Consider the following 26,430-nt stretch of genomic DNA (forward strand, 5'->3'; position numbering starts at 1 on the left):
GGGATGTGGGCGTCGCTGGCGAGGCCGGCATTTATTGCCCATCCCTAATTGCCCCTTGAGAAGGTGGTGGTGAGCCGCCTTCTTGAACCGCTGCAGTCCGTGTGGTGAAGGTTCTCCCACAGTGCTGTTAGGAAGGGAGTTCCAGGATTTTGACCCAGCGATGGGTCATCTGGGAGTGCCAAGTCCGTTTGTGAGTGATGGGTCAATTTTGGAATGCAGGGTCAATTTGGGAATGATGGGTCACCCTCTGGGTGAAAACATTTCTCCTCCGCTCCCCTCTAATCCTTCGACCAATCACTTTAAATCTATGCCCCCTGGTCACTGACCCCTCTGCTAATGGAAATAGGTCCTCCCTATCCACTCTATCGAATCCCCTCATAATTTTATACCTCAATTAAATCTCCCCTCAGCCTCCTCTGTTCCAAAGAAAACAACCCCAGTCTATCCAATCTGTCATCACAGCTAAAATTCTCCAGTCCTGGCAACATCCTCGTAAATCTCCTCTGCACCCTCTCGAGTGCAATCACATCTTTCCTGTAATGTGGTGACCAGAACTGTACCCAGTACTCAAGCTGTGGCCGAACTAGTGTTTTATACAGTTCTTTGGGAATGATGGACCATATTGAACCAACACTCCCAGACTGACCCTCCACTCCCAAACTGACCCAGCACTCGCAAACTGACCCAACACTCCCAGACTGACCCTCCACTCCCAAACTGACCCAACACTCCCAGACTGACCCTCCACTCCCAAACTGACCCAACACTCCCAAACTGACCCAACACTCCCAGACTGACCCTCCACTCCCAAACTGACCCAGCACTCCAAACTGAACCAACACTCCCAAACTGACCCTCCACTCCCAAACTGACCCAGCACTCCAAACTGAACCAACACTCCCAAACTGACCCTCCACTCCCAAACTGACCCAGCACTCCAAACTGAACCAACACTCCCAAACTGACCCAACACTCCCAAACTGACCCAACACTCCCAAACTGACCCAACACTCCCAAACTGACCCAGCACTCCCAAACTGACCCAGCACTCCCAAACTGACCCTCCACTCCCAAACTGACCCAGCACTCCAAACTGAACCAACACTCCCAAACTGACCCTCCACTCCCAAACTGACCCAGCACTCCAAACTGAACCAACACTCCCAAACTGACCCTCCACTCCCAAACTGACCCAGCACTCCCAAACTGACCCAGCACTCCCAAACTGACCCAACACTCCCAAACTGACCCAGCACTCCCAAACTGACCCAGCACTCCCAAACTGACCCTCCACTCCCAAACTGACCCAGCACTCCCAAACTGACCCAACACTCCCAAACTGACCCAGCACTCCCAAACTGACCCTCCACTCCCAAACTGACCCTCCACTCCCAAACTGACCCAGCACTCCCAAACTGACCCAACACTCCCAAACTGACCCAGCACTCCCAAACTGACCCTCCACTCCCAAACTGACCCTCCACTCCCAAACTGACCCTCCACTCCCAAACTGACCCAGCACTCCCAAACTGACCCAGCACTCCCAAACTGAACCAACACTCAAACTGACCCTCCACTCCCAAACTAACCCCGCACTCCCAAACTGAAACAACACTCCCAAACTGACCCAACACTCCCAAACTGACCCTCCACTCCCAAACTGACCCAGCACTCCCAAACTGACCCAGCACTCCCAAACTGAACCAACACTCCCAAACTGAACCAACACTCCCAAACTGACCCTCCACTCCCAAACTGACCCAGCACTCCCAAACTGAACTACACTCCCAAACTGACCCAGCACTCCCAAACTGACCCTCCACTCCCAAACTGACCCTCCACTCCCAAACTTACGCTCCACTCCCAAACTGACCCAACACTCCCAAACTGACCCAGCACTCCCAAACTGACCCAACACTCCCAAACTGACCCTCCACTCCCAAACTGACCCAACACTCCCAAACTGACCCTCCACTCCCAAACTGACCCAACACTCCCAAACTGACCCCGCACTCCCAAACTGAACCAACACTCCCAAACTGACCCCGCACTCCCAAACTGAACCAACACTCCCAAACTGATCCAACACTCCCAAACTGACCCAGCACTCCCAAACTGACCCAGCACTCCCAAACTGAACGAACACCCCCAAACTGACCCAACACTCCCAAACTGACCCTCCACTCCCAAACTGACCCAACACACCCAAATCGACCCAACACTCCCAAACTGACCCAACACTCCCAAACTGACCCAACACTCCCAAACTGAACCAACACTCCCAAACTGACCCAACACTCCCAAACTGAACCAACACTCCCAAACTGATCCAACACTCCCAAACTGACCCAGCACTCCCAAACTGACCCAACACTCCCAAACTGACCCAACACTCCCAAACTGACCCTCCACTCCCAAACTGACCCAACACACCCAAATCGACCCAACACTCCCAAACTGACCCAACACTCCCAAACTGACCCTCCACTCCCAAACTGACCCAACACACCAAAATCGACCCAACACTCCCAAACTGACCCTCCACTCCCAAACTGACCCAACACTCCCAAACTGACCCAACACTCCCAAACTGACCCAACACTCCCAAACTGACCCTCCACTCCCAAACTGACCCAGCACTCCCAAACTGACCCAGCACTCCCAAACTGACCCAACACTCCCAAACTGACCCAGCACTCCCAAACTGACCCAACACTCCCAAACTGACCCAACACTCCCAACCTGACCCAGCACTCCCAAACTGATCCAACACTCCCAAACTGACCCAACACTCCCAAACTGATCCAACACTCCCAAACTGACCAAACACTCCCAAACTGACCCAACACACCCAAATTGACCCTGCACTCCCAAACTGACCCCGCACTCCCAAAGTGACCGAACACTCGCAAACTGACCCAACACTCCCAAACTGACTCAACACTCCCAAACTGACCCAACACTCCCAAACTGACCCAACACTCCCAAACTGACCCCGCACTCCCAAAGTGACCCAACACTCCCAAACTGACCCCGCACTCCCAAACTGACTCCGCACTCCCAAACTGACCCCGCACTCCCAAACTGACCCAACACTCCCAAACTGACCCCACACTCCCAAACTGACCCCGCACTCCCAAACTGACCCCACACTCCCAAACTGACCCCGCACTCCCAAACTGACCCAACACTCCCAAACTGACCCCGCACTCCCAAACTGACCCAACACTCCCAAACTGACCCAACACTCCCAAACTGACCCCGCACTCCCAAACTGACCCCGCACTCCCAAACTGACCCCGCACTCCCAAACTGAACCCGCACTCCCAATCTGACCCCGCACTCCCAAACTGACCAAGAACTCCCAAAGTGACCCAACACTCCCAAACTGTCCCAACACTCCCAAACTGACCCCGCACTCCCAAACTGACCCAACACTCCCAAACTGACCCAACACTCCCAAACTGACCCCGCACTCCCAAACTGACCCCGCACTCCCAAACTGACCCCGCACTCCCAAACTGACCCCGCACTCCCAAACTGACCCCGCACTCCCAAACTGACCCCGCACTCCCAAACTGACCCTGCACTCCCAAACTGACCCTGCACTCCCAAACTGACCCTGCACTCCCAAACTGATCCAAAACTCCCAAACTGACCAAATACTCCCAAACTGACCCAGCACTCCCAAACTGACCCCGCACTCCCAAACTGACCCCGCACTCCCAAACTGACCCCGCACTCCCAAACTGACCCAAAACTCCCAAACTGACCCTGCAATCCCAAACTGACCGTGCACTCCCAAACTGACCCCTCACTCCCAAACTGACCCCGCACTCTCAAACTGACCCCGCGCTCCCAAACTGACCCCGCACTCCCAAACTGACCCTGCACTCCCAAATTGACCCAGCACTCCAAATCTGACCCCTCACTCCCAAACTGACCCTGCACTCCCAAACTGACCGTGCACTCCCAAACTGACCCCTCACTCCCAAACTGACCCCGCGCTCCCAAACTGACCCCGCACTCTCAAACTGACACCGCGCTCCCAAACTGACCCCGCGCTCCCAAACTGACCCTGCACTCCCAAATTGACCCAGCACTCCCAAACTGACCCAAAACTCCCAAATTGACCCTGCAATCCAAAACTGACCGTGCACTCCCAAACTGACCCCTCACTCCCAAACTAACCCAGCACTCCCAAATTGACCCTGCACTCCCAAACTGACCCCGCACTCCCAAACTGACCCAACACTCCCAAACTGACCCCGCACTCCCAAACTATCCCAGCACTCCCAAACTGACCCCGCACTCCCATACTGACCCCTCACTCCAAAACTGACCCCGCACTACCAAACTGACCCCGCACTCACAAACTGACCCCGCACTCCCAAACTGACCCCGCACTCCCAAACTGACCCAACACTCCCAAACTGACCCCGCACTCCCAAACTGACCCCACACTCCCAAAGTGACCCCGCACTCCCAAAGTGACCCCGCACTCCCAAACTGACCCTGCACTCCCAAACTGACCCGTCACTCCCAAACTGACCCAACACTCCCAAACTGGCCAAACACTCCCAAACTGACACAACACTCCCAAATTGACCCACACTCCCAAACTGACACAACACTCCGAAACTGACCCAACACTCCCAAACTTTACCAGCACTCCCAAACTGACCCCGCACTCCCAAACTGACCCCACATTCCCAAACTGAACCAACACTTCCAAACTGATCCAAAACTCCCAAACTGACCAAATACTCCCAAACTGACTCCGCACTCCCAAACTGACCCCGCACTCCCAAACTGACCCCGCACTCCCAAACTGACCCCGCACTCCCAAACTGACCCCGCACTCCCAAACTGACCCCGCACTCCCAAACTGACCCAACACTCCCAAACTGACCCAACACTCCCAAGCTGACCCCGCACTCCCAAACTGACCCCGCACTCCCAAACTGACCCCGCACTCCCAAACTGACCCCGCACTCCCAAACTGACCCAGCACTCCCAAACTGACCCAACACTTTCAAACTGACCCCGCACTCCCAAACTGACTCAGCACTCCTAAACTGACCCAACACTTTCAAACTGACCCCGCACTCCAAAACTGATCCAACACTCCCAAACTAACCCCGCACTCCCAAACTGACCCAGCACTCCTAAACTGACCCAACACTCCCAAACTGACGCAGCACTCCCAAACTGACCCAATACTCCCAAACTGACCCAACACTCCCAAACTGACCCAACACTCCCAAACTGACCCTCCACTCCCAAACTGACCCAAGACTCCCAAACTGACCCAGCACTCCCAAACTGACCCAGCACTCCCAAACTGACCCCGCACTCCCAAACTGACCCCGCACTCCCAAACTGACCCAACACTCCCAAACTGACCCCGCACTCCCAAACTGACCCCGCACTCCCAAACTGACCCCGCACTCCCAAACTGACCCAACACTCCCAAACTGACCCCGCACTCCCAAACTGACCCCGCACTCCCAAACTGACCCAGCACTCCCAAACTGACCCAACGCTCACAAACTGACCCAACACTCCCAAACTGACCCAGCACTCCCAAACTGACCCAACAATCTCAAACTGACCTCGCACTCCCAAACTGACCCAGCACTCCCAAACTGACCCCACACTCCCAAACTGACCCGGCCCTCCCAACCTGACCCTGCATTCCCAAACTGACCCAACAGTCTCATACTGACCCAGCACTCCCAAACTGACCCAGCACTCCCAAACTGACCCAACAATCTCAAACTGACCTCGCACTCCCAAACTGACCCAGCACTCCCAAACTGACCCAGCACTCCCAAACTGACCCCGCACTCCCAAACTGACCCGGCCCTCCCAACCTGACCCTGCATTCCCAAACTGACCCAACAGTCTCATACTGACCCAGCACTCCCAAACTGACCCAGCACTCCCAAACTGACCCAACAATCTCAAACTGACCTCGCACTCCCAAACTGACCCAGCACTCCCAAACTGACCCAGCACTCCCAAACTGACCCCGCACTCCCAAACTGACCCGGCCCTCCCAACCTGACCCTGCATTCCCAAACTGACCCAACACTCCCAAACTGACCCCGCACTCCCAAACTGACCCCGCACTCTCAAACTGACCCTGCACTCTCAAACTGACCCCGCACTCCCATAGTGACCCTGCACTCCCAAACTGAACCTGCACTCCCAAAGTGACCCGGCACTCCCAACCTGACTCTGCACTCCCAAACTGACCCAGCTCTCCCAAACTGACCCCGCACTCCCAAACTGACCCGGCACTCCTAAACTGACCCAATACTCCCAAACTGACCCAGCACTCCCAAACTGACCCAATACTCCCAAACTGACCCAACACTCCCAAACTGACCCAACACTCCCAACTGAACAAACACTCCCAAACTGACCCCACGGTCTCATAATGACCCTGCACTCCCAAACTGACCCAGCACTCCGAAACTGACCAAGAACACCCAAACTGACCCCGCACTCCAATACAGACCCAACACTCCAAAACTGACCCCGCACTACCAAACTGACCCAACACTCCCAAACTGACCCCGCACTCCCAAACTGACCCCGCACTCCCAAACTGACCCCGCACTCCCAAACTGACCCAACACTCCCAAACTGACCCCGCACTCCCAAACTGACCCAACACTCCCAAACTGACCCCGCACTCCCAAACTGACCCCGCACTCCCAAACTGACCCCGCACTCCCAAACTGACCCAGCACTCCCAAACTGACCCCGCACTCCCAAACTGACCCAACACTCACAAACTGACCCAACACTCCCAAACTGACCCAGCACTCCCAAACTGACCCAACAATCTCAAACTGACCCAACAATCTCAAACTGACCTCGCACTCCCAAACTGATCCAGCACTCCCAAACTGACCCAGCACTCCCAAACTGACCCCGCACTCCCAAACTGACCCGGCCCTCCCAACCTGACCCTGCACTCCCAAACTGACCCAACAGTCTCATACTGACCCAGCACTCCCAAACTGACCCTGCACTCCCGAACTGACCCAACAGTCTCATACTGACCCTCCACTCCCAAACTGACCCAGCACTCCCAAACTGACCCCGCACTCCCAAACTGACCCCGAACTCTCAAACTGACCCTGCACTCTCAAACTGCCCCCGCACTCCCATTCTGACCCTGCACTCCCAAACTGAACCTGCACTCCCAAAGTGACCCAGCACTCCCAAACTGACCCCGCACTCCCAAACTGACCCAACACTCCCAAACTGACCCAACACTCCCAAACTGTCCCAACACTCCCGAACTGTCCCAACACTCCCAAACTGTCCCAACACTCCCGAACTGTCCCAACACTCCCGAACTGACCCAACACTCCCAAACTGACCCCGCACTCCTAAACTGACCCCGCACTCCCAAACTGACCCCGCACTCCCAAACTGTCCCAACACTCCCAAACTGACCCAGCACTCCAAAACTGACCCCGCACTCCAAAACTGACCCAACACTCCCAAACTAACCCCGCACTCCCAAACTGACCCAGCACTCCTAAACTGACCCAGCACTCCCAAACTGACCCAACACTCCCAAACTGACCCAACACTCCCAAACTGACCCAATACTCCCAAACTGACCCAGCACTCCAAAACTGACCCCGCACTCCAAAACTGACCCAACACTCCCAAACTAACCCCGCACTCCCAAACTGACCCAGCACTCCTAAACTGACCCAGCACTCCTAAACTGACCCAATACTCCCAAACTGACCCAGCACTCCCAAACTGACCCAATACTTCCAAACTGACCCAACACTCCCAAACTGACCCAATACTCCCAAACTGACCCCGCACTCCAATACTGACCCCGCACTCCCAAACTGACCCCGCACTCCCAAACTAACCCAACACTCCCAAACTGATCCAAAACTTCCAAACTGACCAAATACTCCCAAACTGACCCAGCACTCCCAAACTGACCCAACACTCCCAAACTGATCCAAAACACCCAAACTGACCACGCACTCCCAAACTGACCCAACACTCCCAAACTGACCCAACACTCCCAAACTGACCCAACACTCCCAAACTGACCAAACACTCCCAACCTGACCCCGCACTCCCAAACTGACCAAACACTCCCAAACTCACCCTGCACTCCCAAACTGACCCTCCACTCCCAAACTGACCCCGCACTCCAAAACTGACCCCGCACTCTCAAACTGACCCTGCACTCCCAAACAGAACCCGCACTCCCAAACTGACCCTGCACTCCCAAACTGACCCAACACTCCCAAACTGACCCCGCACTCCCAAACTGACCCCACACTCCCAAACTGACCCCGCACTCCCAAACTGACCCCGCACTCCCAAACTGAACCCAAACTCCAAAACTGACCCTGCACTCCCAAACTGACCCCGCACTCCCAAACTGACCCAGCACTCCCAAACTGACCCCGCACTCCCAAACTGACCCAGCACTCCCAAACTGACCCCGCACTCCCAAACTGACCCCGCACTCCCAAACTGACCCCGCACTCCCAAACTGACCCCGCACTCCCAAACTGACCCCGCACTTTCAAACTGACCCTGCACTCCCAAACTGACCCGGCACTCCCAAACTGACCCCACACTCATAATCTAACCCCGCACTCCCAAACTGACCCCGCACTTTCAAACTGACCCTGCACTCTCAAACTGACCCCGCACTCCCAAACTGACCCCGCACTCTCAAACTGACCCTTCACTCCAAAACTGACCATACACTCTCAAACTGACCCAACACTCCCAAACTGACCCAGCACTCCCAAACTGACCCGACACTCCCAAACTGACCCCGCACTCTCAAACTGACCCTGCACTCCCAAACTGACCCAACATTCCCAAATTGACCCCGCACTCACATACTGACCCTGCAGTCGCAAACTGACCCTGCACTCCCAAACTGACCCGGCACTCCCAAACTGACCCCGCACTCCCAAACTGACCCCGCACTCCCAAACTGACCCCGCACTCCCAAACTGACCCAACACTCCCAAACTGACCCAACACTCTCAACCTGACCCAGCACTCCCAAACTGACCCGGCACTCCCAAACTGACCCCGCACTCCCAACCTGACCCAGCACTCCCAAACTGACCCCGCACTCCCAAACTGACCCCGCACTCCCAAACTGACCCCGCACTCCCAAACTGACCCCGCACTCCCAAACTGACCCCGCACTCCCAAACTGACCCCGCACTCCCAAACTGACCCCGCACTCCCAACCTGACCCCGCACTCCCAACCTGACCCCGCACTCCCAAACTGACCCAGCACTCCCAAACTGACCCCGCACTCCCAAACTGACCCTGCACTCCCAAATTGACCCAGCACTCCCAAACTGACCCAAAACTCCCAAACTGACCCTGCAATACAAAACTGACCGTGCACTCCCAAACTGACCCCTCACTCCCAAACTAACCCAGCACTCCCAAATTGACCCTGCACTCCCAAACTGACCCTGCACTCCCAAACTGACCCAACACTCCCAAACTGACCCCGCACTCCCAAACTATCCCAGCACTCCCAAACTGACCCCGCACTCCCATACTGACCCCTCACTCCAAAACTGACCCCGCACTACCAAACTGACCCCGCACTCCCAAACTGACCCCGCACTCCCAAACTGACCCCGCACTCCCAAACTGACCCAACACTCCCAAACTGACCCCGCACTCCCAAACTGACCCTTCACTCCAAAACTGACCATACACTCTCAAACTGACCCAACACTCCCAAACTGACCCAGCACTCCCAAACTGACCCGACACTCCCAAACTGACCCCGCACTCTCAAACTGACCCTGCACTCCCAAACTGACCCAACATTCCCAAATTGACCCCGCACTCACATACTGACCCTGCAGTCGCAAACTGACCCTGCACTCCCAAACTGACCCGGCACTCCCAAACTGACCCCGCACTCCCAAACTGACCCCGCACTCCCAAACTGACCCCGCACTCCCAAACTGACCCAACACTCCCAAACTGACCCAACACTCTCAACCTGACCCAGCACTCCCAAACTGACCCGGCACTCCCAAACTGACCCCGCACTCCCAACCTGACCCAGCACTCCCAAACTGACCCCGCACTCCCAAACTGACCCCGCACTCCCAAACTGACCCCGCACTCCCAAACTGACCCCGCACTCCCAAACTGACCCCGCACTCCCAAACTGACCCCGCACTCCCAAACTGACCCCGCACTCCCAACCTGACCCCGCACTCCCAACCTGACCCCGCACTCCCAAACTGACCCAGCACTCCCAAACTGACCCCGCACTCCCAAACTGACCCTGCACTCCCAAATTGACCCAGCACTCCCAAACTGACCCAAAACTCCCAAACTGACCCTGCAATACAAAACTGACCGTGCACTCCCAAACTGACCCCTCACTCCCAAACTAACCCAGCACTCCCAAATTGACCCTGCACTCCCAAACTGACCCTGCACTCCCAAACTGACCCAACACTCCCAAACTGACCCCGCACTCCCAAACTATCCCAGCACTCCCAAACTGACCCCGCACTCCCATACTGACCCCTCACTCCAAAACTGACCCCGCACTACCAAACTGACCCCGCACTCCCAAACTGACCCCGCACTCCCAAACTGACCCCGCACTCCCAAACTGACCCAACACTCCCAAACTGACCCCGCACTCCCAAACTGACCCCACACTCCCAAACTGACCCTGCAATCCCAAACTGACCGTGCACTCCCAAACTGACCCCTCACTCCCAAACTGACCCCGCACTCTCAAACTGACCCCGCGCTCCCAAACTGACCCCGTACTCCCAAACTGACCCCGCACTCCCAAACTGACCCTGCACTCCCAAATTGACCCAGCACTCCAAATCTGACCCCTCACTCCCAAACTGACCCTGCACTCCCAAACTGACCGTGCACTCCCAAACTGACCCCTCACTCCCAAACTGACCCCGCGCTCCCAAACTGACCCCGCGCTCTCAAACTGACACCGCGCTCCCAAACTGACCCCGCGCTCCCATACTGACCCTGCACTCCCAAATTGACCCAGCACTCCCAAACTGACCCAAAACTCCCAAACTGACCCTGCAATCCAAAACTGACCGTGCACTCCCAAACTGACCCCTCACTCCCAAACTAACCCAGCACTCCCAAATTGACCCTGCACTCCCAAACTGACCCTGCACTCCCAAACTGACCCAACACTCCCAAACTGACCCCGCACTCCCAAACTATCCCAGCACTCCCAAACTGACCCCGCACTCCCATACTGACCTCTCACTCCAAAACTGACCCCGCACTACCAAACTGACCCCGCACTCCCAAACTGACCCCGCACTCCCAAACTGACCCCGCACTCCCAAACTGACCCAACACTCCCAAACTGACCCCGCACTCCCAAACTGACCCCACACTCCCAAACTGACCCTGCAATCCCAAACTGACCGTGCACTCCCAAACTGACCCCTCACTCCCAAACTGACCCCGCACTCTCAAACTGACCCTGCGCTCCCAAACTGACCCCGCACTCCCAAACTGACCCCGCACTCCCAAACTGACCCTGCACTCCCAAATTGACCCAGCACTCCAAATCTGACCCGTCACTCCCAAACTGACCCTGCACTCCCAAACTGACCGTGCACTCCCAAACTGACCCCTCACTCCCAAACTGACCCCGCGCTCCCAAACTGACCCCGCGCTCTCAAACTGACACCGCGCTCCCAAACTGACCCCGCGCTCCCAAACTGACCCTGCACTCCCAAATTGACCCAGCACTCCCAAACTGACCCAAAACTCCCAAACTGACCCTGCAATCCAAAACTGACACAGCACTCCCAAACTGACCCCTCACTCCCAAACTAACCCAGCACTCCCAAATTGACCCTGCACTCCCAAACTGACCCTGCACTCCCAAACTGACCCAACACTCCCAAACTGACCCCGCACTCCCAAACTATCCCAGCACTCCCAAACTGACCCCGCACTCCCATACTGACCCCTCACTCCAAAACTGACCCCGCACTACCAAACTGACCCCGCACTCCCAAACTGACCCCGCACTCCCAAACTGACCCCGCACTCCCAAACTGACCCAACACTCCCAAACTGACCCCGCACTCCCAAACTGACCCCACACTCCCAAACTGACCCCGCACTCCCAAACTGACCCCGCACTCCCAAACTGACCCTGCACTCCCAAACTGACCCGTCACTCCCAAACTGACCCAGCACTCCCAAACTGGCCAAACACTCCCAAACTGACACAACACTCCCAAATTGACCCACACTCCCAAACTGACACAACACTCCGAAACTGACCCAACACTCCCAAACTTTACCAGCACTCCCAAACTGACCCCGCACTCCCAAACTGACCCCACATTCCCAAACTGAACCAACACTTCCAAACTGTTCCAAAACTCCCAAACTGACCAAATACTCCCAAACTGACTCCGCACTCCCAAACTGACCCAACACTCCCAAACTGACCCCGCACTCCCAAACTGACCCCGCACTCCCAAACTGACCCCGCACTCCCAAACTGACCCAACACTCCCAAACTGACCCAACACTCCCAAACTGACCCCGCACTCCCAAACTGACCCCGCACTCCCAAACTGACCCCGCACTCCCAAACTGACCCAGCACTCCCAAACTGACCCAACACTTTCAAACTGACCCCGCACTCCCAAACTGACCCAGCACTCCCAAACTGACCCAACACTTTCAAACTGACCCCGCACTCCAAAACTGATCCAACACTCCCAAACTAACCCCGCACTCCCAAACTGACCCAGCACTCCTAAACTGACCCAACACTCCCAAACTGACGCAGCACTCCCAAACTGACCCAATACTCCCAAACTGACCCAACACTCCCAAACTGACCCAACACTCCCAAACTGACCCTCCACTCCCAAACTGACCCAACACTCCCAAACTGACCCAGCACTCCCAAACTGACCCAGCACTCCCAAACTGACCCCGCACTCCCAAACTGACCCCGCACTCCCAAACTGACCCAACACTCCCAAACTGACCCAGCACTCCCAAACTGACCCCGCACTCCCAAACTGACCCCGCACTCCCAAACTGACCCAACACTCCCAAACTGACCCCGCACTCCCAAACTGACCCCGCACTCCCAAACTGACCCAGCACTCCCAAACTGACCCAACGCTCACAAACTGACCCAACACTCCCAAACTGACCCAACAATCTCAAACTGACCTCGCACTCCCAAACTGACCCAGCACTCCCAAACTGACCCCGCACTCCCAAACTGACCCGGCCCTCCCAACCTGACCCTGCATTCCCAAACTGACCCAACAGTCTCATACTGACCCAGCACTCCCAAACTGACCCAGCACTCCCAAACTGACCCAACAATCTCAAACTGACCTCGCACTCCCAAACTGACCCAGCACTCCCAAACTGACCCAGCACTCCCAAACTGACCCCGCACTCCCAAACTGACCCAGCCCTCCCAACCTGACCCTGCATTCCCAAACTGACCCAACAGTCTCATACTGACCCAGCACTCCCAAACTGACCCAGCACTCCCAAACTGACCCAACAATCTCAAACTGACCTCGCACTCCCAAACTGACCCAGCACTCCCAAACTGACCCAGCACTCCCAAACTGACCCCGCACTCCCAAACTGACCCGGCCCTCCCAACCTGACCCTGCATTCCCAAACTGACCCAACACTCCCAAACTGACCCCGCACTCCCAAACTGACCCCGCACTCTCAAACTGACCCTGCACTCTCAAACTGACCCCGCACTCCCATAGTGACCCTGCACTCCCAAACTGAACCTGCACTCCCAAAGTGACCCGGCACTCCCAACCTGACTCTGCACTCCCAAACTGACCCAGCTCTCCCAAACTGACCCCGCACTCCCAAACTGACCCGGCACTCCTAAACTGACCCAATACTCCCAAACTGACCCAGCACTCCCAAACTGACCCAATACTCCCAAACTGACCCAACACTCCCAAACTGACCCAACACTCCCAACTGAACAAACACTCCCAAACTGACCCCACGGTCTCATAATGACCCTGCACTCCCAAACTGACCCAGCACTCCGAAACTGACCAAGAACACCCAAACTGACCCCGCACTCCAATACAGACCCAACACTCCAAAACTGACCCCGCACTCCCAAACTGACCCAACACTCCCAAACTGACCCCGCACTCCCAAACTGACCCCGCACTCCCAAACTGACCCCGCACTCCCAAACTGACCCAACACTCCCAAACTGACCCCGCACTCCCAAACTGACCCAACACTCCCAAACTGACCCCGCACTCCCAAACTGACCCCGCACTCCCAAACTGACCCCGCACTCCCAAACTGACCCAGCACTCCCAAACTGACCCCGCACTCCCAAACTGACCCAACACTCACAAACTGACCCAACACTCCCAAACTGACCCAGCACTCCCAAACTGACCCAACAATCTCAAACTGACCCAACAATCTCAAACTGACCTCGCACTCCCAACTGAACAAACACTCCCAAACTGACCCCACGGTCTCATAATGACCCTGCACTCCCAAACTGACCCAGCACTCCGAAACTGACCAAGAACACCCAAACTGACCCCGCACTCCAATACAGACCCAACACTCCAAAACTGACCCCGCACTCCCAAACTGACCCAACACTCCCAAACTGACCCCGCACTCCCAAACTGACCCCGCACTCCCAAACTGACCCCGCACTCCCAAACTGACCCAACACTCCCAAACTGACCCCGCACTCCCAAACTGACCCAACACTCCCAAACTGACCCCGCACTCCCAAACTGACCCCGCACTCCCAAACTGACCCCGCACTCCCAAACTGACCCAGCACTCCCAAACTGACCCCGCACTCCCAAACTGACCCAACACTCACAAACTGACCCAACACTCCCAAACTGACCCAGCACTCCCAAACTGACCCAACAATCTCAAACTGACCCAACAATCTCAAACTGACCTCGCACTCCCAAACTGATCCAGCACTCCCAAACTGACCCAGCACTCCCAAACTGACCCCGCACTCCCAAACTGACCCGGCCCTCCCAACCTGACCCTGCACTCCCAAACTGACCCAACAGTCTCATACTGACCCAGCACTCCCAAACTGACCCTGCACTCCCGAACTGACCCAACAGTCTCATACTGACCCTCCACTCCCAAACTGACCCAGCACTCCCAAACTGACCCCGCACTCCCAAACTGACCCCGAACTCTCAAACTGACCCTGCACTCTCAAACTGCCCCCGCACTCCCATTCTGACCCCGCACTCCCAAACTGACCCAACACTCCCAAACTGACCCAACACTCCCAAACTGTCCCAACACTCCCGAACTGTCCCAACACTCCCAAACTGTCCCAACACTCCCGAACTGTCCCAACACTCCCGAACTGACCCAACACTCCCAAACTGACCCCGCACTCCTAAACTGACCCCGCACTCCCAAACTGACCCCGCACTCCCAAACTGTCCCAACACTCCCAAACTGACCCAGCACTCCAAAACTGACCCCGCACTCCAAAACTGACCCAACACTCCCAAACTAACCCCGCACTCCCAAACTGACCCAGCACTCCTAAACTGACCCAGCACTCCCAAACTGACCCAACACTCCCAAACTGACCCAACACTCCCAAACTGACCCAATACTCCCAAACTGAGCCAGCACTCCAAAACTGACCCCGCACTCCAAAACTGACCCAACACTCCCAAACTAACCCCGCACTCCCAAACTGACCCAGCACTCCTAAACTGACCCAGCACTCCTAAACTGACCCAATACTCCCAAACTGACCCAGCACTCCCAAACTGACCCAATACTTCCAAACTGACCCAACACTCCCAAACTGACCCAATACTCCCAAACTGACCCCGCACTCCAATACTGACCCCGCACTCCCAAACTGACCCCGCACTCCCAAACTAACCCAACACTCCCAAACTGATCCAAAACTTCCAAACTGACCAAATACTCCCAAACTGACCCAGCACTCCCAAACTGACCCAACACTCCCAAACTGATCCAAAACACCCAAACTGACCACGCACTCCCAAACTGACCCAACACTCCCAAACTGACCCAACACTCCCAAACTGACCCAACACTCCCAAACTGACCAAACACTCCCAACCTGACCCCGCACTCCCAAACTGACCAAACACTCCCAAACTCACCCTGCACTCCCAAACTGACCCTCCACTCCCAAACTGACCCCGCACTCCAAAACTGACCCCGCACTCTCAAACTGACCCTGCACTCCCAAACAGAACCCGCACTCCCAAACTGACCCTGCACTCCCAAACTGACCCAACACTCCCAAACTGACCCCGCACTCCCAAACTGACCCCACACTCCCAAACTGACCCCGCACTCCCAAACTGACCCCGCACTCCCAAACTGAACCCAAACTCCCAAACTGACCCTGCACTCCCGAACTGACCCTGCACTCCCAAACTGACCCCGCACTCCCAAACTGAACCCACACTCCCAAACTGACCCTGCACTCCCGAACTGACCCTGCACTCCCAAACTGACCCAACAGTCTCATACTGACCCTCCACTCCCAAACTGACCAAGAACTCCCAAGCTGACCCAGCACTCCCAAACTGACCCTGCACTCCCGAACTGACCCTCCACTCCCAAACTGACCCCGCACTCCAAAACTGACCCTGCACTCCCAAACTGACCCCGCACTCCCAAACTGACCCAGCACTCCCAAACTGACCCCGCACTCCCAAACTGACCCAGCACTCCCAAACTGACCCCGCACTCCCAAACTGACCCCGCACTCCCAAACTGACCCCGCACTCCCAAACTGACCCCGCACTTTCAAACTGACCCTGCACTCCCAAACTGACCCGGCACTCCCAAACTGACCCCGCACTCATAATCTAACCCCGCACTCCCAAACTGACCCCGCACTTTCAAACTGACCCTGCACTCTCAAACTGACCCCGCACTCCCAAACTGACCCCGCACTCTCAAACTGACCCTTCACTCCAAAACTGACCATACACTCTCAAACTGACCCAACACTCCCAAACTGACCCAGCACTCCCAAACTGACCCGACACTCCCAAACTGACCCCGCACTCCCAAACTGACCCCGCACTCTCAAACTGTCCCTGCACTCCCAAACTGACCCAACATTCCCAAATTGACCCCGCACTCACATACTGACCCTGCAGTCGCAAACTGACCCTGCACTCCCAAACTGACCCGGCACTCCCAAACTGACCCCGCACTCCCAAACTGACCCCGCACTCCCAAACTGACCCCGCACTCCCAAACTGACCCCGCACTCCCAAACTGACCCAACACTCCCAAACTGACCCAACACTCTCAACCTGACCCAACACTCCCAAACTGACCCGGCACTCCCAAACTGACCCCGCACTCCCAACCTGACCCAGCACTCCCAAACTGACCCCGCACTCCCAAACTGACCCCGCACTCCCAAACTGACCCCGCACTCCCAAACTGACCCCGCACTCCCAAACTGACCCCGCACTCCCAAACTGACCCCGCACTCCCAACCTGACCCCGCACTCCCAACCTGACCCCGCACTCCCAAACTGACCCAGCACTCCCAAACTGACCCCGCACTCCCAAACTGACCCCGCAATCCCAACCTGACCCCGCACTCCCAAACTGACCCAGCACTCCCAAACTGACCCCGCACTCCCAAACTGACCCCGCACTCCCAAACTGACCCCGCACTCCCAAACTGACCCGGCACTCCCAACCTGACCCTGCACTCCCAAACTGACCCAACACTCCCAAACTGACCCAACACTCCCAAACTGACCCAGCACTCCCAAACTGACCCAACACTCCCAAACTGACCCGGCACTCCCAAACTGACCCGGCACTCCCAAACTGACCCAACACTCCCAAACTGACCCAACACTCCCAAACTGACCCAGCACTCCCAAACTGACCCAACACTCCCAAACTGACCCGGCACTCCCAAACTGACCCGGCACTCCCAACCTGACCCTGCACTCCCAAACTGACCCGGCACTCCCAACCTGACCCTGCACTCCCAAACTGTCCCAACACTCCCAAACTGAACCTGCACTCCCAAACTGACCCAACACTCCCAAACTGACCCCGCACTCCCAAACTGAACCTGCACTCCCAAACTGACCCTGCACTCCCAAACTGACCCAACACGCCCAAACTGACCCAACACGCCCAAACTGACCCAACACTCCCAAACTGAACCCGCACTCCCAAACTGACCCGCACTCACAAACTGACCCAGCACTCCCAAACTGACCAAGCACTCCCATCTGACCCCACACTCCCAAACTGACCCAAACTGACCAAACACTCCCAAACTGACCAAACACTCCCAAACTGACCCAATACTCCCAAACTGACCCCGCACTCCAATACTGACCCCGCACTCCCAAACTGACCCCGCACTCCCAAACTGACCCCGCACTCCCAAACTGACCCCGCACTCCCAAACTGACCCCGCACTCCCAAACTGACCCCGCACTCCCAAACTGACCCCGCACTCCCAAACTGACCCCGCACTCCCAACCTGATCCCGCACTCCCAAACTGACCCAACACTCCCAAACTGACCCCGCACTCCCAACCTGACCCCGCACTCCCAAACTGACACAACACTCCCGAACTGACCCAGCACTCCCAACCTGACCCCGCACTCCCAAACTGACACAACACTCCCGAACTGACCCAGCACTCCCAACCTGACCCCGCACTCCCAAACTGACACAACACTCCCGAACTGACCCAGCACTCCCAAACTGACCCCGCACTCCCAAACTGACCCTGCACTCCCGAACTGACCCTGCACTCCCAAACTGACCCAACACTCCGAAACTGAACCCGCACTCCCAAACTGACCCCGCACTCCCAAACTGACCCTGCACTCCCAAACAGAACCTGCACTCCCAAACTGACCCTGCACTCCAAAACTGACCCTGCACTCCCAAACTGAACCAGCACTCCCAAACAGAACCCGCACTCCCAAACTGACCCTGCACTCCCAAACTGACCCAACACTCCCAAACTGACCCAGCACTCCCAAACAGAACCCGCACTCCCAAACTGACCCTGCACTCCCAAACTGACCCAACACTCCCAAACTGACCCCGCACTCCCAAACTGACCCTGCACTCCCAAACTGACCCAATACTCCCAAACTGACCCAACATTCCCAAACTGACCCAACACTCCCAAACTGACCAAACACTCCCAAACTGACCAAACACTCCCAAACTGACCCCGCACTCCCAAACTGACCCAGCACTCCCAAACAAAACCCGCACTCCCAAACTGACCCTGCACTCCCAAACTGACCCAACACTCCCAAACTGACCCAACACTCCCAAACTGATCCAGCACTCCCAAACTGATCCCGCACTCCCAAACTGACCCAACACTCCCAAACTGACCCAACACTCCCAAACTGACCCAACACTCCCAAACTGACCCCGCACTCCCAAACTGACCCAACACTCCCAAACTGACCCCGCATTCCCAAACTGATCCCGCACTCCCAAACTGACCCCACATTCCCAAACTGACCCTGCACTCCCAAACTGACCCAATACTCCCAAACTGACGCAACATTCCCAAACTGACCCAACACTCCCAAACTGACCCCGCACTCCCAAACTGACCCAAAACTCCCAAACTGACCCCGCACTCCCAAACTGATCCCGCACTCCCAAACTGACCCCACATTCCCAAACTGACCCAGCACTTCCAAACTGACCCAACACTCCCAAACTGACCAAACACTCCCAAACTGACCAAACACTCCCAAACTGACCCGGCACTCCCAAACTGACCCCGCACTCCCAAACTGACCCGGCACGCCCAAACTGACCCGGCACTACCAAACTGACCCAACACTCCCAAACTGACCCGGCACTACCAAACTGACCCAACACTCCCAAACTGACCCAACACTCCCAAACTGATCCTGCACTCCCAAACTGATCCTGCACTCCCAAACTGACCCCGCACTCCCAAACTGATCCAACACTCCCAAACTGACCCAACACTCCCAAACTGACCCTGCACTCCCAAACTGACCCCGCACTCCCAAACTGACCCAACACTCCCAAAATGACCCAACACTCCCAAATGACCCATCAATACCAAACTGACCCATCACTCCCAAACTGACCCCACACTCCCAAGCTGAACCCGCACTCCCAAACTGACCCGGCACTCCCAAACTGACCCGGCACTCCCAAACTGACCCCACACTCCCAAACTGACCCCGCACTCCCAAACTGACCCCACACTCCCAAACTGACCCCGCACTCCCAAACTGACCCCGCACTCCCAAACTGACCCCGCTCTCCCAAACTGACACCGCATTCCCAAACTGACCCCACACTCCCAAGCTGAACCCGCACTCCCAAACTGACCAAACACTCCCAAACTGACCCCGCAGTCCCAAACTGACCCAGCACTCCCAAACAAAACCCGCACTCCCAAACTGACCCTGCACTCCCAAACTGACCCAACACTCCCAAACTGACCCCACACTCCCAAACTGACCCCGCACTCCCAAACTGACCCAACACTCCCAAACTGACCCCGCACTCCCAAACTGATCCCGCACTCCCAAACTGACCCCACATTCCCAAACTGACCCTGCACTCCCAAACTGACCCAATACTCCCAAACTGACGCAACATTCCCAAACTGACCCAACACTCCCAAACTGACCCCGCACTCCCAAACTGACCCAACACTCCCAAACTGACCCCGCACTCCCAAACTGATCCCGCACTCCCAAACTGACCCAGCAGTTCCAAACTGACCCAACACTCCCAAACTGACCAAACGCTCCCAAACTGACCAAACACTCCCAAACTGAACAAACACTCCCAAACTGACCCGGCACTCCCAAACTGACCCCGCACTCCCAAACTGACCCGGCACGCCCAAACTGACCCGGCACTACCAAACTGACCCAACACTCCCAAACTGACCCGGCACTATCAAGCTGACCCAACACTCCCAAACTGACCCAACACTCCCAAACTGATCCTGCACTCCCAAACTGACCCCGCACTCCCAAACTGATCCAACACTCCCAAACTGACCCAACACTCCCAAACTGACCCTGCACTCCCAAACTGACCCCGCACTCCCAAACTGACACCGCATTCCCAAACTGACCCCACACTCCCAAGCTGAACCCGCACTCCCAAACTGACCCGGCACTCCCAAACTGACCCGGCACTCCCAAACTGACCCGGCACTCCCAAACTGACCCCGCACTCCCAAACTGACCCAGCACTCCCAAACTGACCCAGCACTCCCAAACTGACCCTGCACTCCCATACTGACCCAACACTCACAAACTGACCAAACACTCCCAATCTGACCAAACAGTCCCAAACTGACCCGACACTCCCAAACTGACCCAGCACTCCCAAACTGACCCGGCACTCCCAAACTGACCCCGCACTCCCAAACTGACCAAGGACTCCCAAACTGACCCGGCACTCCCAAACTGACCCCGCACTCCCAAACTGACCCCACACTCGCAAACTGACCCAACACTCCCAAACTGACCCCACACTCCCAAACTGACCCAGCACTCCCAAACTGACCCCGCACTCCCAAACTGACCCAACACTCCCAAACTGACCCCGCACTCCCAAACTGATCCAGCACTCCCAAACTGACCCCACATTCCCAAACTGACCCAACACTCCCAAACTGACCAAATATTCCCAAACTGACCCAACACTCCCAAACTGACCCAGCACTCCCAAACTGACCCAACACTCCCAAACTGACCAAACACTCCCAAACTGACCAAACACTCCCAAACTGACCAAACACTCCCAAACTGACCAAACACTCCCAAACTGACCCCGCACTCCCAAGCTGACCCCGCACTCCCAAACTGACCCGGCACTCCCAAAGTGACCCAACACTCCCAAACTGACCCAACACTCCCAAACTGACCCAACACTCCCAAACTGACCAAACACTCCCAAACTGACCCAACACTCCCAAACTGACCAAACACTCCCAAACTGACCCAGCACTCCCAAACTGACCCAACACTCCCAAACTGACCCAACACTCCCAAACTGACCAAACACTCCCAAACTGACCCAGCACTGCCATACTGACCAAGAACTCCCAAAGTGACCCAACACTCCCAAACTGACCCAAAACTCCCAAACTGACCCAACACTCCCAAACTGACCCAACACTCCCAAACTGACCCAACACTCCCAAACTGACCCAACACTCCCAAACTGACCCAGCACTCCCAAACTGACCAAACACTCCCAAACTGACCAAACACTCCCAAACTGACCCCGCATTCCCAAACTGACCCCACACTCCCAAGCTGACCCCGCACTCCCAAACTGACCCGACACTCCCAAACTGACCCGGCACGACCAAACTGACCCAACACTCCCAAACTGACCCAACACTCCCAAACTGACCAAACACTCCCAAACTGACCCGACACTCCCAAACTGACCCCACACTCCCAAACTGACCCCACACTCACAAACTGACCCAACACTCCCAAACTGACCAAACAGTCCCAAACTGACCCGACACTCCCAAACTGACCCCACACTCGCAAACTGACCCAACACTCCCAAACTGACCCAACAGTCCCAAACTGACCCAACACTCCCAAACTGACCCCGCACTCCCAAACTGACCCCGCACTCCCAAACTGATCCCGCACTCCCAAAATGACCCCACATTCCCAAACTGACCCAACACTCCCAAACTGACCAAATACTCCCAAACTGACCCAACACTCCCAAACTGACCCCGCATTCCCAATCTGACCCCACACTCCCAAGCTGACCCCGCACTCCCAAACTGACCCGGCTCTCCCAAACTGACCTGGCACTACCAAACTGACCCAACACTCCCAAACTGACCCAGCACTGCCATACTATCCAAGAACTCCCAAAGTGACCCAACACTCCCAAACTGACCCAACACTCCCAAACTGACCCAACACTCCCAAACTGACCCAACACTCCCAAACTGACCCAGCACTCCCAAACTTACCCAACACTCCCAATCTGACCAAACACTCCCAAACTGAGCAAACACTCCCAAACTGACCAAACACTCCCAAACTGACCCCGCATTCCCAAGCTGACCCCACACTCCCAAGCTGACCCCGCACTCCCAAACTGACCCGGCTCTCCCAAACTGACCCGGCACTACCAAACTGACCCAACACTCCCAAACTGACCCAGCACTGCGATACTGTCCAAGAACTCCCAAAGTGACCCAACACTCCCAAACTGACCAAACGCTCCCAAACTGACCAAACACTCCCAAACTGAACAAACACTCCCAAACTGACCCGGCACTCCCAAACTGACCCCGCACTCCCAAACTGACCCGGCACGCCCAAACTGACCCGGCACTACCAAACTGACCCAACACTCCCAAACTGACCCGGCACTACCAAACTGACCCAACACTCCCAAACTGACCCAACACTCCCAAACTGATCCTGCACTCCCAAACTGACCCCGCACTCCCAAACTGATCCAACACTCCCAAACTGACCCAACACTCCCAAACTGACCCTGCACTCCCAAACTGACCCCGCACTCCCAAACTGACCCCGCACTCCCAAACTGACCCAACACTCCCAAACTGACCCAACACTCCCAAATGACCCATCAATACTAAACTGACCCATCACTCCCAAACTGACCCCACACTCCCAAGCTGAACCCGCACTCCCAAACTGACCCGGCACTCCCAAACTGACCCGGCACTCCCAAACTGACCCCGCACTCCCAAACTGACCCCGCACTCCCAAACTGACCCCACACTCCCAAACTGACCCCGCACTCCCAAACTGACCCCGCACTCCCAAACTGACACCGCATTCCCAAACTGACCCCACACTCCCAAGCTGAACCCGCACTCCCAAACTGACCCGGCACTCCCAAACTGACCCGGCACTCCCAAACTGACCCGGCACTCCCAAACTGACCCTGCACTCCCAAACTGACCCCGCACTCCCAAACTGACCCAACACTCCCAAACTGACCCAACACTCCCAAATGACCCATCAATACCAAATTGACCCATCACTCCCAAACTGACCCAACACTCCCAAGCTGAACCCGCACTCCCAAACTGACCCGGCACTCCCAAACTGACCCGGCACTCCCAAACTGACCCCGCACTCCCAAACTGACCCCGCACTCCCAAACTGACCCCGCACTCCCAAACTGACCCGGCACTCCCAAACTGACCCCGCACTCCCAAACTGACACCGCATTCCCAAACTGACCCCACACTCCCAAGCTGAACCCGCACTCCCAAACTGACCCGGCACTCCCAAACTGACCCGGCACTCCCAAACTGACCCGGCACTCCCAAACTGACCCCGCACTCCCAAACTGACCCCGCACTCCCAAACTGACCCAACACTCCCAAACTGACCAAACACTCCCAATCTGACCAAACAGTCCCAAACTGACCCGACACTCCCAAACTGACCCCACACTCGCAAACTGACCCAACACTCCCAAACTGACCCAGCACTCCCAAACTGACCCAGCACTCCCAAACTGACCCCGCACTCCCAAACTGACCCAACACTCCCAAACTGACCCCGCACTCCCAAACTGATCCAGCACTCCCAAACTGATCCAGCACTCCCAAACTGACCCCACATTCCCAAACTGACCCAACACTCCCAAACTGACCAAATATTCCCAAACTGACCCAACACTCCCAAACTGACCCAGCACTCCCAAACTGACCCAACACTCCCAAACTGACCAAACACTCCCAAACTGACCAAACACTCCCAAACTGACCAAACACTCCCAAACTGACCCCGCACTCCCAAACTGACCCGGCACTCCCAAACTGACCCGGCACTATCAAACTGACCCAACACTCCCAAACTGACCCAGCACTGCCATACTGACCAAGAACTCCCAAAGTGACCCAACACTCCCAAACTGACCCAACACTCCCAAACTGACCCAACACTCCCAAACTGACCCAGCACTACCAAACTGACACAACACTCCCAAACTGACCAAACACTCCCAAACTGACCAAACACTCCCAAACTGACCCCGCATTCCCAAACTGACCCCACACTCCCAAGCTGACCCCGCGCTCCCAAACTGACCCGACACTCCCAAACTGACCCGGCACGACCAAACTGACCCAACACTCCCAAACTGACCAAACACTCCCAAATTGACCAAACAGTCCCAAACTGACCCGACACTCCCAAACTGACCCCACACTCCCAAACTGACCCCACACTCACAAACTGACCCAACACTCCCAAACTGACCAAACAGTCCCAAACTGACCCGACACTCCCAAACTGACCCCACACTCGCAAACTGACCCAACACTCCCAAACTGACCCAACAGTCCCAAACTGACCCAACACTCCCAAACTGACCCCGCACTCCCAAACTGACCCCGCACTCCCAAACTGATCCCGCACTCCCAAAATGACCCCACATTCCCAAACTGACCCAACACTCCCAAACTGACCAAATACTCCCAAACTGACCCCGCATTCCCAATCTGACCCCGCATTCCCAATCTGACCCCACACTCCCAAACTGACCCGGCTCTCCCAAACTGACCCGGCTCTCCCAAACTGACCCGGCACTACCAAACTGACCCAACACTCCCAAACTGACCCAGCACTGCCATACTGTCCAAGAACTCCCAAAGTGACCCAACACTCCCAAAGTGACCCAACACTCCCAAACTGACCCAAAACTCCTTAACTGACCCCGCACTCCCAAACTGACCCCGCACTCCCAAACTGACCCAGCACTCCCAAACTGACCCAACACTCCCAAACTGACCCAACACTCCCATACTGACCCAACACTCCCAAACTGACCCAACACTCCCAAATGACCCATCAATACCAAACTGACCCATCACTCCCAAACTGACCCATCACTCCCAAACTGACCCATCACTCCCTAACTGACCCATCACTCCCAAACTGACCTATCACTCCCAAACTGACCCCGCACTCCCAAACTGACCCAACACTCCCAAACTGACCCAGCACTCCCAAACTGACCCAACACTCCCAAACTGACCAAACACTCCCAAACTGACCAAACACTCCCAAACTGACCAAACACTCCCAAACTGACCCCGCACTCCCAAACTGACCCGGCACTCCCAAACTGACCCGGCACTATCAAACTGACCCAACACTCCCAAACTGACCCAGCACTGCCATACTGACCAAGAACTCCCAAAGTGACCCAACACTCCCAAACTGACCCAACACTCCCAAACTGACCCAACACTCCCAAACTGACCCAGCACTCC

The 26,430-nt window shown here is 56.1% G+C and overlaps 1 protein-coding gene across 1 annotated transcript in view; it reads right to left on the reverse strand.

The window, feature by feature from the left end:
* The window catches only part of LOC137312037 (collagen alpha-1(XI) chain-like), a gene marked incomplete at both ends in the record, with an annotated part of 196,628 nt that overhangs the window by 71,440 nt on the left and 98,758 nt on the right, over positions 1–26,430 (reverse strand). The window lies entirely within an intron of this gene.

Source organism: Heptranchias perlo, unplaced genomic scaffold, assembly GCF_035084215.1.
Source record: "Heptranchias perlo isolate sHepPer1 unplaced genomic scaffold, sHepPer1.hap1 HAP1_SCAFFOLD_394, whole genome shotgun sequence".
NCBI classification, from domain to species: Eukaryota; Metazoa; Chordata; class Chondrichthyes; order Hexanchiformes; family Hexanchidae; genus Heptranchias; species Heptranchias perlo.